At 32.8% G+C, this 20,382-nt stretch overlaps 2 long non-coding RNA genes across 8 annotated transcripts; one reads left to right on the plus strand and one right to left on the minus strand.

Annotated features, from left to right (window-relative positions):
* Positions 1–1,796: 1,796 nt before the first annotated feature.
* Positions 1,797–18,407, minus strand: LOC127716557 (uncharacterized). Of its 7 annotated transcripts, none has more exons than XR_007989001.1 (5): positions 18,358–18,407; positions 12,074–12,194; positions 9,419–10,096; positions 6,160–7,439; positions 1,801–2,165 (listed from the first exon to the last, which is right to left on the minus strand). It is a non-coding gene; the product is annotated as an uncharacterized LOC127716557 (long non-coding RNA). The 7 variants fall into 7 exon arrangements; XR_007989000.1 differs by lacking the exon at positions 18,358–18,407 and adding an exon at positions 16,185–16,576; XR_007988997.1 differs by lacking the exons at positions 12,074–12,194; positions 18,358–18,407 and adding an exon at positions 13,803–14,655 and having other exon boundaries at positions 1,800–2,165; positions 9,419–9,756.
* Positions 7,439–13,807, plus strand: LOC127716558 (uncharacterized). The gene is made up of 2 exons (XR_007989003.1): positions 7,439–7,578; positions 13,611–13,807. It is a non-coding gene; the product is annotated as an uncharacterized LOC127716558 (long non-coding RNA).
* Positions 18,408–20,382: the final 1,975 nt, after the last annotated feature.

The following is a 20,382-nucleotide window of genomic DNA, read 5'->3' on the forward strand; positions in this document are numbered from 1 at the left end:
CGTTTTTGCTCACGGTATAAATCATTCAAGTCTCTTTGTAATATCTAATAGACATAGGAAGATGTGGTATGAGTGCCAATGAGACAACATTCCATCCAAGTTACAATTTATAAAAGTAAACCATTATAGGTCAAGGTACGGCCTTCAACACGGAGCATTGGCTCACACCGAACAGCAAGCTATAAAGGGCCCCAAAAAATTACTAGTGTAAAACCATTCAAACGGAAAAACCAACGGTCTAATCTATATAAAAAAACGAGAAACACGTATGAACTACATAAACAGACGACAACTAAAACGTCGAAAAATAACCGTGATTTCTAGCGCTCTATAATAGAGTATCACGTTGATAGTAAACATGCATATTTAGAGTAACAATATGGTATATTGGTATACATATGGTACAAATAAGTGATATGTATAGAAAAGTAGAGGATTTATGATAATAAGGGGGAGGGACTATGGGGGCTCATAACAGGATCCTGTCCTCAAACACCTATGATGTAAATTCTATATAACTTTTTATTTCTCGGTCAAATATTGGTGATATTGCGCTTTTAAACTTCATATACAATTTTCTAACAGTTAGAAAAATGGGAATTACATCATCAAAAGATTCACACGACAAAACTTTCGTAAGTAAATAACAAGATAGAGTTTTGCCTCACTTAAAAAGATCTGAAGTTGTCACAAATACTGTGTATCTCTTTGAAAAATATTTCTCTATCATCAGTGTATACTTGATAACTAATAATGAAATGTTCTTCATCGTCAATAAAATTGAGAGTACATTTTTTTGCAAAGCCTCTGATCTCTGTCTATATATATATGAAGTTTTGTATCTGTCTCTTTCTATTTTGAGATCATTGGCACTGATTTTCATTTTACAATGGCACTTTTCAACCGAAAATTGTTTAAACATAAATCTTTACAAAAACAAGTTTTATTTTGAAATAAGTACTAATTTACCACCATTTTAACTGTTCTTTTTGTGTTCCAAAATGTAATAACACTTTCACAAAGATTTGGCTTAACTAACTTGATAAAATAAGTTAAGTCGTTTACATATGAACTTTAAATATTCAGCTCTTTAAATTATAATATATGGACGAATTAAGGCGACTGTTACCTTAGTTTACTGATGCTCAAATCTCGTGCATTCTCGCATTCTATTGTATTAGTAAATATGATTTTGTTACAAATAACGTTATCAAACAGTAATTTAAGCCATGTTCTATATTCAATGTTTCAATCTATGCTGATTGAACAATAAATTCTCGAGGTTGGTACGTGAGAAATTGATTCCCATCTCAACATTTCTAAGCAAGTTGACACTAAACTCCTTTACACAGAATTTTCTAAATGACGAATAAAAATAAAGACAAACCAACTCTCAGCATAGAGAGTTTTGATAAAGAACAATCTCGTGAGTAACAATCTATTTTCTGTTATCAATTATCCAGCTTATGAAATATTAATAAAAGCAATTGGAAGATAATGCTTTATATTCCGTTTCTATGATCAACTCATCAAAAACAATCACGACTGATAGTGAGATAAGAAACAACAGACACATTGTGTGTTTATCAATTTATTCTCGTTTCTATTATATCCCTAATTTATTATTCAGTAGTGTAATAGATTTACAGAAATTGATTTCATTTTAAGGATTCCCGATCTAGTTTTTGGCAATTCATTTAACAACTAGTATCTCAATTGTTTGTAAAACAATTGAAAGGTCTTTCCTGCAAAAGTGATGTTTTTGTAATGTACTCTTTAAGACCTTTCATTTGATATATGACAAGCATACCTTCTGAAAATTTTCGCTTTTTACACTTAATGACCCCATCCACCTACATTTTTGTTATCGGAAGTATGATATATGTAATCTAGACTTGATTATCTTTCATTTGATATGCGACAACGCCATGTTCTAGAAAGTTTGATTTTTGCACTTAATAACCCCATCCAACTAATTTTTTGAGGACAGGAATCTGATATTTGAAATGTACACGCTACTACCTTTCATTTGAAATACAACAACCTTACCTTAAAAGAAAATTATATTTTTTGCACTCAATGACCCCACCCAACCCATTTTTTGGGGACGTCAATTTGATATTTGAAATGTACGCTTTATGGACTTTCATTTGATATGCGACAACCTAACCATCTGAGAAGTTTGAATTTTTTGCACTAAATGACCCCACCCTTCCCCCTGGGATGAAAAGGGGGTTTAACCTTTTCATTTTTTAGTGGAGCTCGTTAAGACCTTCAATTTGATATATCAAATGACCCCTTTTGGCAAAGTGCCAAAAATGATGCAATATCAATTATATAAATATAACTTATGAAACTTACAAAGTAAATGCAAAACATGAAAATTTCAAATTGATTTTTTGGGTGTTTTTTTCATTGAATGTTTTTGGTATTTAGTCAAACATACAACCATGTTAAATTCTTTAATTTCTGAAAAATTCAGGTGGTAAACTGTTGTTAATTCAGAAATACATGCCTCCGCTCGAAAAATTTCAAACTGCATTATCTCTTAAACGACAACAGATATCTCAGATCTATTAAATGATAAATAATCTGCAGTTGGAAGGCAATACTGTAAAACAAATTTGGGACAATTCCAAAGTTCATCAAGGTCACAATGAATTATCAAATATATGATGCAATATCAAACTTCAGAACCGGAAGTCGTAGAGACATAAGACTACCACTATTCAACTCAGGACCACTTGACCTTTCAAATGTCACAATGTCAAGGTCATAGCACACTCTGAAGGTCAAGGTTAAATTTCATCATGACCTGACACTGACCTCAAATTGAAGGTTTTAAAATACTGATCATTTTTGCAATTTATAGTAAGTTGATATCTGTTACCTTTAAAAAGATATACACACAATACTATACTTTTAAGAATTATCTCGTCGTAACTTGTGAACAGACGGTCGGACATTTTTGAGCTTAATGTATAAAATGTAGAGCTCGTCGAGAGGAACAATTGATACACAGTATGTATGCAGCAAACTCTTATCGTTTTCTTAATATGTAAGCTTGAAATTGCAGCGTATTTTTTTTTTTGCACTCGGTGACCTTTGACCTTGGGTGCAAGTTAAAGGTCACATGAATTAAAGATTATTGGTGAAGGTCCCAAGTCTCCACGACTTCCAGTTCTCGAAATACAATTTTTTAAAAATTGAGTAATTTTTTTCATGGGAAATAACTCCTTTTAAAGATTGATAACATACTAATTGTTTATGTTTATTAACATTGCCCTTTGTTCCTGTAGATGCTGCCATTTTCAATTCGATTCTATCTCTTATACTTTTTAAGAAAAATGCAAATAAAAGAAATTGCTTCAAGGGGATGCAACTCTCAAAGGAGTCGATTAAATCCTACGCAGCCTAATATGGTAATACATCATGATGAGATCTACCTATAGTACAAACAAGGTCATGATATCTTTAAAAACAACGAGGGGGGACCATGTTGAAAAAACCCAATAAAAGGGAGATAACTTCCAAAGGGGATGATGAAATCCTTAACAGAGTCATCTGGTAATACTTCACGATGAGGTCTATCGATGGTTCAAATTTGGTCTTGATAACTTTAATAGAAACGAGGGGAGGGCATGTCAAAAAAAATGTTGGAAGAAAAAAAAGAAAAAAAAAAAAAAGAAAAAGAAAAAGAACTAGTATCTCAATTGTTTGTAAAACAATTGAAAGGTCTTTCCTGTAAAAGTGATGTTTTCGTAATGTACTTTTTACGACCTTTCATTTGATATACGACAAGCATACCTTCTGAAACTTTAGCTTTTTACACTAAATGACCCCATCCGCCTAATTTTCGAGATCGGAAGTATGATATATGTAATGTAGACTTGATGATCTTTCATTTGATATGCGACAACGCCATCCTCTAGAAAGTTTGATATTTGCACTTAATAACCCCATCCAACTTGTTTTTGGAGAACAGGAATTTGATATTTGAAATGTACACGTTATGACCTTTCATTTGATATACAACAACCTTATCTTAAAAGAAAATTAATGTTTTGCACTCAATGACCCCACCCAATCCATTTTTTGGGGACGTCAATTTGATATTTGAAATGTACGCTTTATTGGCTTTCATTTGATATGCGACAACCTGACCATCTAAGAAGTTTGAATTTTTTGCACTAAATGACCCCACCCTTCCCTCTGGGATGAAAAAGGGGTTTGAAATTTTCATTTTTGAGTAGAGGTCATTTAGACGTTCAATTTGATATACATAATGACCGCATTTGGCAAAGAGCCAAAAATGATGCAATATCAATTATATAAATAGAACTTATGAAACTTACAAAGTCAATGTAAAAGATGAAAATTTCAAATTGATTTTTTTTTTTGAGTTTTTCTTTGAAAGTTTTTGGTAATTAGTCAAACATATAACCATGTTAAACTCTTCAATTTCTGAAAATTTCAGGTGGAAAGCTGTTGTTGATTCAGAAATACATGCCTCCGCTCGCAAAATTATAAACTTGATTATCTCTAAAACTACAATAGATATCTCAAATCTGTTAAATGATAAATGATCTGCAGTTAAAGGAAAACATTGTAGAAAAAATTTGGGACAATTCCAAAGTTCATCAAGGTCACAATGAATCATCAAATATATGATGCAATACCAAACTTGAGAACCGGAAGTCGTAGAGACATTGGACTACAACCATTCAACTCAAGACCACTTGACCTTTCAAATATCACAAGTCAAGGTCATAGTACACTTTGAATGTCAAGGTAAAATTTCATCATGACCTGACATTGACCTTAATTTGAAGGTCTTACAATACTGATCATTTTTGCAATTTATAGTAGGTTGATATCTGTTGCCTTTAAAAAGATATACACACAGTACTATACTTTTAAGAATTATCTCGTCGTAACTTTTGAACAGACGGTCGGACAGTTTTGAGCTTAATGAATAAAATGTAGAGCTCGTCGAGAGGAACATTATATACACAGTATGTATGCAGCAAACTCTTATCGTTTTCTTAATATGTAAGCTTGAAATTGCAGTGTAAATTTTTTTTGCACTCAGTGACCTTTGACCTTGGGTGGAAGTTAAAGGTCACATGAAATAAAGATTATTGGTGAAGGTCCCAAGTCTCTACGACTTCCGGTTCTCGAAATACAATTTTTATAAAATTGAGTAAAATTTTTAAAGGGAAATAACTCCGTATAAGGGTTGATAACATACTAATTGTTTATGTTTATTAACATTGCCATTTGTTCTTGTAGATGCTGCAATTTTCAATTCGATTCTATCTCTTATACTTTTTAAGAAAAATGCAAATAAAAGAAATTGCTTCAATGGGATGCAACTCTCAAAGGAGTTGATGAAATCCTACGCAGCCTCATATGGTAATACATCATGATGAGATCTACCTTTAGTACAAATAAAATCATGATATCTTTAAAAACAACGAGGGGGGACCATGTTGAAAAAAACCAATAAAAGGGAGATAACTTCCAAAGGAGATGATGAAATCCAAAACAGGGTCATCTGGTAATACTTCATGATGAGGTCTATCGGTGGTTCAAATTTGGTCTTGATAACTTTAATAGAAACGAGGGTAGAGCATGTCAAAAAAATGTTGGAAGAAAAAAAAGAAAAAAAAAAAAGAAAAAGAAAAAGAAAAAGAAACTAGTATCTCAATTGTTTGAAAAACAATTGAAAGGTCTTTCCTGCAAAAGTGATGTTTTTGTAATGTACTCTTTAAGACCTTTCATTTGATATACGACAAGCATACCTTCTAAAAATTTTCACTTTTTACACTTAATGACCCCATCCGCCTACATTTTTGATATCGGAAGTATGATATATGTAATCTAGACTTGATTATCTTTCATTTGATATGCAACAACGCCATGTTCTAGAAAGTTTGATTTCTGCACTTAATAACCCCATCCAACTTATTTTTTGAGGACAGGAATCTGATATTTGAAATGTACACGTTACGACCTTTCATTTGAAATACAACAACCTTACCTTAAAAGAAAATTATATTTTTTGCACTCAATGACCCCAACCAACCCATTTTTTGGGGACGTCAATTTGATATTTGAAATGTACGCTTTATGGACTTTCATTTGATATGCAACAACCTAACCATCTGAGAAGTTTTAATTTTTTGCACTAAATGACCCCACCCTTCCCCCTGGGATGAAAAGGGGGTTTTACATTTTCATTTTTGAGTAGAGCTCGTTAAGACCTTCAATTTGATATATCAAATGACCCCATTTGGCAAAGTGCCATAAATGATGCAATATCAATTATATAAATAGAACTTATGAAACTTACAAAGTCAATGCAAAACATGAAAATTTCAAATTGATTTTTTGGTTTTTTTTTTCATTGAATGTTTTTGGTATTTGGTCTAACATATAACCCTGTTAAACTCTTTAATTTCTGAAAATTTCAGGTGGTTACCTGTTGTTGATTCAGAAATACATGCCTCCGCTCGCAAAATTTCAAAGTGCATTATCTCTTAAACGACAACAGGTATCTCAAATTTGTTAAAAGAAAAATGATCTACAGTAAAAGGACAATATTTTAGAAAAAAAATTGGACAATTCCAAAGTTCATCAAGGTCACAATGAATTATCAAATATATGATGCAATATCAAACTTGAGAACCGTAAGTCGTAGAGACATAGGACTACCACCATTCAACTCAAGACCACTTGACCTTTCAAATGTCACAAGGTCAAGGTCATAGTACACTCTGAAGGTCAAGGTTAAATTTCATCATGACCTGACATTGACCTCAAATTGAAGGCCTTGAATTACTGATCATCTTTGCAGTTTATAGTAGGTTGATATCAGTTACCTTTTAAAAGATATACATATGTTACTATAGTTTTAAGAATTATGTTAATGTAACTTTTGAACAGACAGTCGGACATTTTTGAGCTTAATGTATAAAATGTAGAGCTCGTCGAGAGGAACATTTTATACACAGTATGTATGCAGCAAACTCTTATGGTTTTCTTAATATGCAAGCTTGAAATTGCAGCGTAAATTTTTTTTGCACTCTGTGACCTTTGACCTTGGGTGCAAATTGAAGGTCACATGAACTTAAGATTATTGGTGTAGGTCCCAAGTCTCTACGACTTACGGTTCTCGAAATACAATTTTTCAAAAATTGTGTATATTTTTTTAAGAGAAATAACTCCTTATAAGGGTCAATAACAAAATTATTTTATATGTTCATTAACATTGCCATTAGTGCCTGTATATGTTGCCGTTTTCAAATCGATTCTATCTCTAATACTTTTTGAGAAAAATGCAAAGGAAAGAAATCGCTTCAAGGGGATATAACTCGCATAGGGGATGATGAAATCCTATGCAGCCTCATATGGTAGTACATCATGATGAGATCAACCTATTGTCAAAGTAAGGTCATGATATCTTTAAAAACAACGAAGGGGGGCCATGTTGAAAAAATCCAATAAAAGGGGGATAACTTCTACAGGGGATGATGAAATCCTTAACAGGGTCATGTGGTAATACTTCATGATGATGTCTATCGATGGTCCATATTTGGTCTTGATAACTTTAACAGAAACGGGGGGAGGGCATTCCCAAAAAAATGTTGGAAGAAAAAAAAGAAAAAAAAAAAAAACTAGTATCTCAATTGTTTGTAAAACAATTGAAAGGTCTTTCCTGTAAAAGTGATGTTTTTGTAATGTACTCTTTAAGACCTTTCATTTGATATACGACAAGCATACCTTCTGAAAATTTTCACTTTTTACACTTAATGACCCCATCCGCCTACATTTTTGATATCGGAAGTATGATGTATGTAATCTAGACTTGATTATCTTTCATTTGATATGCGACAACGTCATGTTCTAGAAAGTTTTATTTTTGCACTTAATAACCCATCCAACTAATTTTTTGAGGACAAGAATCTGATATTTGAAATGTACACGTTACGACCTTTCATTTGAAATACAACAACCTTACCTTAAAAGAAAATTTTATTTTTTACACTCAATGACCCCACCCAACCCATTTTTGGGGACGTCAATTTGATATTTGAAATGTACTCTTTATGGACTTTCATTTGATATGCGACAACCTAACCATCTGAGAAGTTTGAATTTTTTGCACTTAATGACCCCACCCTTCCCCCTGGGATGAAAAGGGGGTTTAACATTTTCATTTTTGAGTAGAGCTCGTTAAGACCTTCAATTTGATTTATTAAATGACCCCATTTGGCAAAGTGCCAAAAATGATGCAATATCAATTATATAAATAGAACTTATGAAACTTACAAAGTAAATGCAAAACATGAAAATTTCAAATTGAATTTTTGGTTTTTTTTTCATTGAATGTTTTTGGTATTTAGTCAAACATATAACCATGTTGAATTCTTTAATTTCTGAAAATTTCAGGTGGTAAACTGTTGTTGATTCAGAATTACATGCCTCCGCTCGAAAAATTTTAAACAGCATTATCTCTTAAACGACAACAGATATCTCAAATCTGTTAAATGATAAATGATCTGCCGTTGGAAGGCAACATTGTATAAAAAAATTTGGGACAATTCCATAGTTCAACAAGGTCACAATGAATTATCAAATATATGATGCAATATCAAACTTCAGAACCGGAAGTCGTAGAGACATAAGACTACCACTATTCAAATCAGGACCACTTGACCTTTCAAATGTCACAATGTCAAGGTCATAGCACACTCTGAAGGTCAAGGTTAAATTTCATCATGACCTGACATTGACCTCAAATTGAAGGCCTTGAATTACTGATCATCTTTGCAGTTTATAGTAGGTTGATATCTGTTACCTTTTAAAAGATATACATATGTTACTATAGTTTTAAGAATTATGTTAATGTAACTTTTGAACAGACGGTCGGACATTTTTGAGCTTACTGTATAAAATGTAGAGCTCGTCGAGAGGAACATTTTATACACAGTATGTATGCAGCAAACTCTTATCGTTTTCTTAATATGCAAGCTTGAAATTGCAACGTACATTTTTTTTGCACTCTGTGACCTTTGACCTTGGGTGCAAATTGAAGGTAACATGAACTTAAGATTATTGGTGTAGGTCCCAAGTCTCTACGACTTACGGTTCTCGAAATACAATTTTTCAAAAATTGGGTATATTTTTTTAAGAGAAATAACTCCTTATAAGGGTCAATAACAAAATTATTTTATGTGTTCATTAACATTGCCATCAGATTCTGTATATGTTGCCGTTTTCAAATCGATTCTATCCCTAATACTTTTTGAGAAAAATGCAAAAGAAAGAAATCGCTTCAAGGGGATTTAACTCGCATAGGGGATGATGAAATCCTATGCAGCCTCATATGGTAGTACATCATAATGAGATCAACCTATTGTCAAAATAAGGTCATGATATCTTCAAAAACAACGAAGGGGGGCCATGTTGAAAAAATCCAATAAAAGGGGGATAACTTCTACAGGGGATGATGAAATCCTTAACAGGGTCATGTGGTAATACTTCATGATGATGTCTATCGATGGTCCATATTTGGTCTTGATAACTTTAACAGAAACGGGGGGAGGGCATTCCCAAAAAAATGTTGGAAGAAAAAAAAGAAAAAAAAAAAAAAAAAAAAAAAGAAAAAGAAAAAAAAAAAAAAAAAGAAAAAAAAAAAACATTAGAAAAACAATAAGGTCTTTCCTAACGGAGTGGAAAGACCTTAAAAAACTAGTATCTCAATTGTTTGTAAAACAATTGAAAGGTCTTTCCTGTTAAAGTGATGTTTTCGTAATGTACTTTGTACGACCTTTCATTTGATATACGACAAGCATACCTTCTGAAACTTTTCGCTTTTTACACTTAATGACCCCATCCGCCTTAATTTTCGAGATCGGAAGTATGATATATGTAATCTAGACTTGATGATCTTTCATTTGATATGAGACAACGCCATGTTCTAGAAAGTTTGATTTTTGCACTAAATAACCCCATCCAACTCATTTTTTGAGGACAGGAATCTGATATTTGAAATGTACATGTTACGACCTTTCATTTGAAATACAACAAACTTGCCTTAAAAGAAAATTTTATTTTTTGCACTCAATGACCCCACCCAACCCATTTTTTGGGGACGTCAATTTGATATTTGAAATGTACGCTTTATGGACTTTCATTTAATATGCGACAACCTAACCATCTGAGAAGTTTGAATTTTTTGCACTAAATGACCCCACCCTTCCCCCTAGGATGAAAAAGGGGTTTAACATTTTCATTTTTGAGTAGAGCTCGTTAAGACCTTCAATTTGATATATCAAATGACCCCATTTGGCAAAGTGCCAAAAATGATGCAATATCAATTATATAAATAGAACTTATGAAATTTACAAAGTAAATGCAAAACATGAAAACTTCAAATTGATTTTTTGGTTTTTTTTTTTTTCATTGAATGTTTTTGGTATTTTGTCAAACATATAACCATGTTAAACTCTTCAATTTCTGAAAATATCAGGTGGTTACCTGTTGTTGATTCAGAAATACATGCCGCCGCTCGCAAAATTTCAAAGTGCATTATCTCTAAAACGACAACAGTTATCTCAAATATGTTAAAAGTAAAATGATCTACAGTAAAAGGACAACATTACAGAAAAAAATTTGGGACAATTCCGAAGTTCATCAAGGTCATAATGAATCATCAAATATATGATGCAATACCAAACTTGAGAACCGGAAGTCGTAGAGACATGGGACTACCATCATTCAACTCAGGACCACTTGACCTTTCAAATATCACAAGATCAAGGTCATATTACACTTTGAAGGTCAAGGTAAAATTTCATCATGACCTGACATTGACCTCAAATTGAAGGTCTGAAAATACTGATCATTTTTCCAATTTATAGTAGGTAGATATCTGTTACCTTTTAAAAGATATAAACACAATATTATACTTTTAAGAATTATCTCGTTGCAACTTTTGAACAGACGGTCGGACAGTTTTGAGCTTAATGTATAAAATGTAGAGCTCGTCGAGAGGAACATTTTATACGCAGTATGTATGCAGCAAACTCTTATCGTTTTCTTAATATGTAAGCTTGAAATTGCAGCGTAAATTTTTTTTGCACTCAGTGACCTTTGACCTTGGGTGCAAATTAAAGGTCACACAAATTAAAGATTATTGGTGAAGGTCCCAAGTCTCTACGACTTCCGGTTCTCGAAATAGAATTTTTCAAAAATTGTGTATAATTTTGAAAGGGAAATAACTCCTTATAAGGGTTAATAACAAACTAATTGTTCATGTTTATTAACATTGCCATTTGTTCTTGTTGATGCTGCCACTTTCAATTTGATTCTATGTCTAATACTTTTTAAGAAAAATGCAAATAAAAGAAATTGCTTCAAGGGGATATAACTCTCAAATGGGATGATGAAATATTTCGCCGCCTCATATGGTAATATATCATGATGAGATCTACCTATTGTACAAATAAGGACATGATATCTTTAAAAACAACGAGGGGGGGCCATGTTGAAAAAAACCAATAAAAGGGAGATAACTTCTAAAGGGGATGATGAAATCCTTAACAGGGTCATCTGGTAAAACTTCATGATGAGGTCTACCGATGGTCCATATTTGGTCTTGATAACTCCAATAGAAACAAGGGGAGGGCATGTCAAAAAAATGTTGGAAGAAAAAAAAGAAAAAGACTAGTATCTCAATTGTTTGTAAAACAATTGAAAGGTCTTTCCTGTTAAAGTGATGTTTTCGTAATGTATTTTGTACGACCTTTCATTTGATATACGACAAGCATACCTTCTGAAACTTTTCGCTTTTTACACTAAATGACCCCATCCGCCTTAATTTTCGAGATCGGAAGTATGATATATGTAATGTAGACTTGATGATCTTTCATTTGATATGCGACAACGCCATGTTCTAGAAAGTTTGATTTTTGCACTTAATAACCCCATCAAACTCATTTTTTGAGGACAGGAATCTGATATTTGAAATGTACACGTTACGACCTTTCATTTGAAATACAACAACCTTACCTTAAAAGAAAATTTTATTTTTTGCACTCAATGACCCCACTCAACCCATTTTTTGGGGACGTCAATTTGATATTTGAAATGTACGCTTTATGGACTTTCATTTGATATGCGACAACCTGACCATCTGAGAAGTTTGAATTTTTTGCACTAAATGACCCCACCCTTCCCCCTGGGATAAAAAGGGGTTTAACATTTTCATTTTTGAGTAGAGCTCGTTAAGACCTTCAATTTGATATATCAAATGACCCCATTTGGCAAAGTGCCAAAAATGATGCAATATCAATTGTATAAATAGAAATTATGAAACTTACAAAGTAAATGCAAAACATAAAATTTCAAATTGATTTTATGGGTTTTTTTTTCATTGAATGTTTTTGGTATTTAATCAAACATATAACCATGATGAACTCTTTAATTTCTGAAAATTTCAGGTGGTAAACTGTTGTTAAATCAGAAATACATGCCTCCGCTCGCAAAATTTCAAACTGCATTATCTCTTAAATGACAACAGATATCTCAAATCTGTTAAAAGAAAAATGCTCTGCAGTAAAAGGACAACATTTTTAAAAAAAATCTGGACAATTCCAAAGTTCATCAAGGTCACAATGAATTATCAAATATATGATGCAATATCAAACTTGAGAACCGGAAGTCGTAGAGACATGGGATTACCACCATTCAACTCAGGACCACTTGACCTTTCAAATGTCACAAGGTCAAGGTCATGGTACACTCTGAAGGTCAAGATTAAATTTCATCATGACCTGAAATTGACCTCAAATTGAAGGTCTTGAATTACTGATCATCTTTCCAGTTTATAGAAGGTTGATATCTGTTACCTTTAAAAAGATATACATATGTTACTATAGTTTTAAGAATTATGTTAATGTAACTTTTGAACAGACGGTCGGACATTTTTGAGCTTAATGTATAAAATGTAGAGCTCGTCGAGAGGAACATTTTATACACGGTATGTATGCAGCAAACTCTTATCGTTTTCTTAATATGCAAGCTTGAAATTGCAGCGTAATTTTTTTTTGCACTCGGTGACCTTTGACCTTGGATGCAAATTGAAGGTCACATGAACTTAAGATTATTGGTGTAGGTCCCAAGTCTCTACGACTTCCGGTTCTCGAAATACAATTTTTCAAAAATTGTGTATATTTTTTCAAGAGAAATAACTCCTTATAAGGGTCAATAACAAAATTATTTTATATGTTCATTAACATTGCCATCTGTTCGTGTACATGTTGCTGTTTTCAAATCGATTCTATCCCTAATACTTTTTGAGAAAAATGCAAAGGAAAGAAATTGCTTCAAGGGGATATAACTCGCATAGGGGATAATGAAATCCTATGCAGCCTCATATGGTAGTACATCATGATGAGATCTACCTATTGTCCAAATAAGGTCATGATATCTTTAAAAACAACGAGAGGGGGCCATGTCGAAAAAATCCAATAAAAGGGAGATAACTTCTACAGGGGATGATGAAATCCTAACAGGGTCATGTGGTAATACTTCAAGATGAGGTCTATCGATGGTCCATATTTGGTCTTGATAACTTCAACAGAAACGGGGGGAGGGCATTCCCAAAAAAATGTTGGAAGAAAAAAAAGAAAAAAAAAAAAAGAAAAAGAAAAAAAAAAAAAAAAAGAAAAAAAAAAAACATTAGAAAAACAATAAGGTCTTTCCTAACGGAGTGGAAAGACCTTAAAAAAAACACTAGTATCTCAATTGTTTGTAAAACAATTGAAAGGTCTTTCCTGCAAAAGTGATGTTTTTGTAATGTACTCTTTAAGACCTTTCATTTGATATACGACAAGCATACCTTCTAAAAATTTTCACTTTTTACACTTAATGACCCCATCCGCCTACATTTTTGATATCGGAAGTATGATATATGTAATCTAGACTTGATTATCTTTCATTTGATATGCAACAACGCCATGTTCTAGAAAGTTTGATTTCTGCACTTAATAACCCCATCCAACTTATTTTTGGAGGACAGGAATCTGATATTTGAAATGTACACGTTACGAGCTTTCATTTGAAATACAACAACCTTACCTTAAAAGAAAATTATATTTTTTGCACTCAATGACCCCACCCAACCAATTTTTTGGGGACGTCAATTTGATATTTGAAATGTACGCTTTATGGACTTTCATTTGATATGCGACAACCTAACCATCTGAGAAGTTTTAATTTTTTGCACTAAATGACCCCACCCTTCCCCCTGGGATGAAAAGGGGGTTTTACATTTTCATTTTTGAGTAGAGCTCGTTAAGACCGTCAATTTGATATATCAAATGACCCCATTTGGCAAAGTGCCAAAAATGATGCAATATCAATTATATAAATAGAACCTATGAAACTTACAAAGTCAATGCAAAACATGAAAATTTCAAATTGATTTTTTGGTTTTTTTTTTCATTGAATGTTTTTGGTATTATGTCAAACACATAACCATGTTAAACTCTTCAATTTCTTATAATTTCAGGTGGTTACCTGTTGTTGATTCAGAAATACATGCCTCCGCTCGCAAAATTTCAAAGTGCATTATCTCTTAAATGACAACAGGTATCTCAAATTTGTTAAAAGAAAAATGATCTACAGTAAAAGGACAACATTTTAGAAAAAAATTGGACAATTCCAAAGTTCATCAAGGTCACAATGAATTATCAAATATATATATGATGCAATATCAAACTTGAGAACCGGAAGTCGTAGAGACATGGGACTACCACCATTCAACTCAAGACCACTTGACCTTTCAAATGTCACAAGGTCAAGGTCATAGTACACTCTGAAGGTCAAGGTTAAATTTCATCATGACCGGACATTGACCTCAAATTGAAGGCCTTGAATTACTGATCATCTTTGCAGTATATAGTAGGTTGATATCTGTTACCTTTCAAAAGATATACATATGTTACTATAGTTTTAAGAATTATGTTAATGTAACTTTTGAACAGACGGTCGGACATTTTTGAGCTTAATGTATAAAATGTACAGCTCGTCGAGAGAAACATTTTATGCACAGTGTGTATACAGCAAACTCTTATCGTTTTCTTAATATGCAAGCTTGAAATTGCAGCGTAAATTTTTTTTGCACTCTGTGACCTTTGACCTTGGGTGCAAATTGAAGGTCACATGAACTTAAGATTATTGGTGTAGGTCCCAAGTCTCTACGACTTACGGTTCTCGAAATACAATTTTTCAAAAATTGTGTATATTTTTTTAAGAGAATTAACTCCTTATAAGGGTCAATAACAAAATTATTTTATATGTTCATTAACATTGCCATCTGTTCCTGTATATGTTGCCGTTTTCAAATCGATTCTATCCCTAATACTTTTTGAGAAAAATGCAAAGGAAAGAAATCGCTTTAAGGGGATATAACTCGCATAGGGGATGATGAAATCCTATGCAGCCTCATATGGTAGTACATCATGATGAGATCAACCTATTGTCAAAATAAGGTCATGATATCTTTAAAAACAACGAAGGGGGGCCATGTTGAAAAAATCCAATAAAAGGGGGATAACTTCTACAGGGGATGATGAAATCCTTAACAGGGTCATGTGGTAATACTTCATGATGATGTCTATCGATGGTCCATATTTGGTCTTGATAACTTAACTAGTATCTCAATTGTTTGTAAAACAATTGAAAGGTCTTTCCCGTAAAAGTGATGTTTTCGTAATGTACTTTTTACGACCTTTCATTTGATATACGACAAGCATACCTTCTGAAACTTTTCGCTTTTTACACTTAATGACCCCATCCACCTAATTTTCTAGATCGGAAGTATGATATATGTAAAGTAGACTTGATGATATTTCATTTGATATGCGACAACGCCATCTTCTAGAAAGTTTGATTTTTGCACTTAATAACCCCATCCAACTAGTTTTTGGAGAACAGGAATTTGATATATGAAATGTACACGTTATGACCTTTCATTTGATATACAACAACCTTATCTTAAAAGAAAATTTATGTTTTTTGAACTCAATGACCCCACCCAACCCATTTTTTGGGGACGTCAACTTGTTATTTGAAATGTACGCTTTATGGACTTTCATTTGATATGCGACAACCTAACCATCTGAGAAGTTTGAATTGTTTGCACTAAATGACCCCATCCTTCCCCCTGGGATGTAAAAGGGGTTTAACATTTTCATTTTTGAGTAGAGCTCGTTAAGACCTTCAATTTGATATATCAAATGACCCCATTTGGCAAAGTGCCAAAAATGGTGCAATATCAATTGTATAAATAGAAATTATGAAACTTACAAAGTAAATGCAAAACATGAAAATTTCAAATTGATTTTTTGGGTTTTTTTTTTCATTGAAAGTTTTTGGTATTTGATCAAACATATAACCATGTTGAACTCTTTAATTTCTGAAAATTTCAGGTGGTAAACTGTTGTTCATTTAGAAATACATGCCTCCGCTCGCAAAATTTCAAACTGCATTATCTCTTAAACGACAACAGATATCTCAAATCTGTTAAAAGAAAAATGATCTGCAGTAAAAGGACAACATTTGAGACATTTTTTTTTGACAATTCCGAAGTTCATCAAGGTCACAATGAATTATCAAATATATGATGCAATATCAAACTTGAGAACCGGAAGTCGTAGAGACATAGGACTACCACCATTCAACTCAGGACCACTTGACCTTTCAATTGTCACAAGGTCAAGGTCATAGTACACTCTGAAGGTCAAGGTTAAATTTCATCATGGCCTGACATTGACCTCAAATTGAAGGTCTTGAATTACTGATCATCTTTCCAGTTTATAGAAGGTTGATATCTGTTACCTTTAAAAAGATATACATATGTTACTATAGTTTTAAGAATTATGTTAGTGTAACTTTTGAACAGAAGGTCGGACATTTTTGAGCTGAATGTATAAAATGTAGAGCTCGTCGAGAGGAACATTTTATACACAGTATGTATGCAGCAAACTCTTATCGTTTTCTTAATATGCAAGCTTGAAAATGCAGCGTAATTTTTTTTTGCACTCGGTGACCTTTGACCTTGTGTGCAAATTGAAGGTCACATAAACTTAAGATTATTGGTGTAGGTCTCAAGTCTCTACTACTTCCGGTTCTCGAAATACAATTTTTCAAAAATTGTGTATATTTTTTCAAGAGAAATAACTCCTTATAAGGGTCAATAACAAAATTATTTTATATGTTCATTAACATTGCCATCTGTTCCTGTACATGTTGCTGTTTTCAAATCGATTCTATCCCTAATACTTTTTGAGAAAAATGCAAAAGAAAGAAATTGTTTCAAGGGGATATAACTCGCATAGGGGATGATGAAATCCTATGCAGCCTCATATGGTAGTACATCATGATGAGATCTACCTTTTGTCCAAATAAGGTCATGATATCTTTAAAAACAACGAGGGGGGACCATGTCGAAAAAATCCAATAAAAGGGAGATAACTTCTACAGGGGATGATGAAATCCTTAACAGGGTCATGTGGTAATACTTCAAGATGAGGTCTATCGATGGTCCATATTTGGTCTTGATAACTTCAACAGAAACGGGGGGAGGGCATTCCCAAAAAAATGTTGGAAGAAAAAAAAGAAAAAAAAAAAAAAAAAGAAAAAGAAAAAGAAAAAAAAAAAAAAAAGAAAAAAAAAAAACATTAGAAAAACAATAAGGTCTTTCCTAACGGAGTGGAAAGACCTTAAAAAAAGAAAAAGAAAAAAAAAAAGAAAAAGAAAAAAAAAAAACATTAGAAAAACAATAAGGTCTTTCCTAACGGAGTGGAAAGACCTTAAAAAGAAACTAGTATCTCAATTGTTTGTAAAACAATTGAAAGGTCTTTCCTGTTAAAGTGATGTTTTCGTAATGTACTTTGTACGACCTTTCATTTGATATACGACAAGCATACCTTCTGAAACTTTTCGCTTTTTACACTTAATGACCCCATCCGCCTTAATTTTCGAGATCGGAAGTATGATATATGTAATGTAGACTTGATGATCTTTCATTTGATATGCGACAACGCCATGTTCTAGAAAGTTTGATTTTTCCACTTTATAACCCCATCCAACTCATTTCTAGAGGACAGGAATCTGATATTTGAAATGTACATGTTACGACCTTTCATTTGAAATACAACAACCTTACCTTAAAAGAAAATTTTATTTTTTGCACTCAATGACCCCACCCAACCCATTTTTGGGGGACGTCAATTTGATATTTGAATCGTACGCTTTATGGACTTTCATTTGATATGCGACAACCTAACCATCTGATAAGTTTGAATTGTTTGCACTAAATGACCCCACCCATCACCCTGGGATGTAAAAGGGGTTTAACATTTTCATTTTTGAGTAGAGCTCGTTAAAACCTTCAATTTGATATATCAAATGACCCCATTTGGCAAAGTGCCAAAAATGATGCAATATCAATTGTATAAATAGAAATTATGAAACTTACAAAGTAAATGCAAAACATGAAAATTTCAAATTGAGTTTTTGGGGTTTTTTTTCATTGAATGTTTTTGGTATTTAGTCTAACATATAACCATGTTGAATTCTTTAATTTCTGAAAATTTCAGGTGGTAAACTGTTGTTGATTCAGAAATGCATGCCTCCGCTTGCAAAATTTTAAACTGCATTATCTCTTAAACGACAACAGATATCTCAAATCTGTTAAAAGAAAAATGATCTGCAGTAAAAGGACAACATTTAAAAAAAAAACATTTGGACAATTCCAAGGTTCATCAAGGTCACAATGAATTATCAAATATATGATGCAATATCAAACTTGAGAACCGGAAGTCGTAGAGACATAGGACTACCCCCATTCAACTCAAGACCACTTGACCTTTCAAATGTTACAAGGTCAAGGTCATAGTACACTCTGAAGGTCAAGGTTAAATTTCATCATGACCTGACATTGACCTCAAATTGAAGGTCTTGAATTACTGATCATCTTTCCAGTTTATAGAAGGTTGATATCTGTTACCTTTAAAAAGATATACATATGTTACTATAGTTTTAAGAATTATCTTGATGTAACTTTTGAACAGACGGTCGGACATTTTTAAGCTTAATGTATAAAATGTAGAGATCGTCGAGAGGAACATATTATACACAGTATGTATGCAGCAAACTCTTATCGTTTTCTTAATATGCAAGCTTGAAATTGCAGCGTAATTTTTTTTTGCACTCGGTGACCTTTGACCTTAGGTGCAAATTGAAGGTCACATGAACTTAAGATTATTGGTGTAGGTCCCAAGTCTCTACGACTTCCGGTTCTCGAAATACAATTTTTCAAAAATTGTGTATATTTTTTCAAGAGAAATAACTCCTTATAAGGGTCAATAACAAAATTATTTTATATGTTCATCAACATTACCATCTGTTCCTGTACATGTTGCTGTTTTCAAATCGATTCTATCCCTAATACTTTTTGAGAAAAATGCAAAGGAAAGAAATTGCTTTAAGGGAATATAACTCGCATAGGGGATGACGAAATCAAATGCAGCCTCATATGGTAGTACATCATGATGAGATATACCTATTGTCCACATTAGGTCATGATATCTTTAAAAACAACGAGGGGAGGCAATGTCGAAAAAATCCAATAAAAGGGAGATAACTTCTACAGGGGATGATGAAATCCTTAACAGGGTCATGTGGTAATACTTCATGATGAGGTCTATCGATGGTTCATATTTGGTCTTGATAACTTTAACAGAAACGGGGGGAGGGCATTCCCATAAAAATGTTGGAAGAAAAAAAAGAAAAAAAAAAAAAAAAAAAAAAAAAGAAAAAGAAAAAAAAAAAACATTAGAAAAACAATAAGGTCTTTCCTAACGGAGTGGAAAGACCTTAAAAAAAACATTAGAAAAACAATAAGGTCTTTCCTAACGGAGTGGAAAGACCTTAAAAATGTTAAATTAAAAAAAAAGCTTATATAAGAATATAGCAGTGATAAACGATGGTAATGTTGTGAAGCAGAGTCTACAAGATATTTCTTGCAATATCACTTATAAATGATGTATTCGATACAAAGAAAAGGCTTAATAAAAGCAGTTTTAATTGTACTGCTTGAAGTACATCATGTCTGTATGATTTATTTGATACCAAGAAAAGGCTAAATGACAGTAGTTGTAATGTACTGCTTGAAGTACATCATATAGATATAAGAAGATGTGGTATGAGTGCCAATGAGACAACTCTCCATCCAAGTCAAAATTGAAAAAAGTAAACCATTATAGGTCAAAGTACGGTCTTCAACACGGAGCCCTGGCTCACACC

Source organism: Mytilus californianus, unplaced genomic scaffold (assembly GCF_021869535.1).
Source record: "Mytilus californianus isolate M0D057914Y unplaced genomic scaffold, xbMytCali1.0.p SCAF_9, whole genome shotgun sequence".
In the NCBI taxonomy this organism is placed as follows: Eukaryota; Metazoa; Mollusca; class Bivalvia; order Mytilida; family Mytilidae; genus Mytilus; species Mytilus californianus.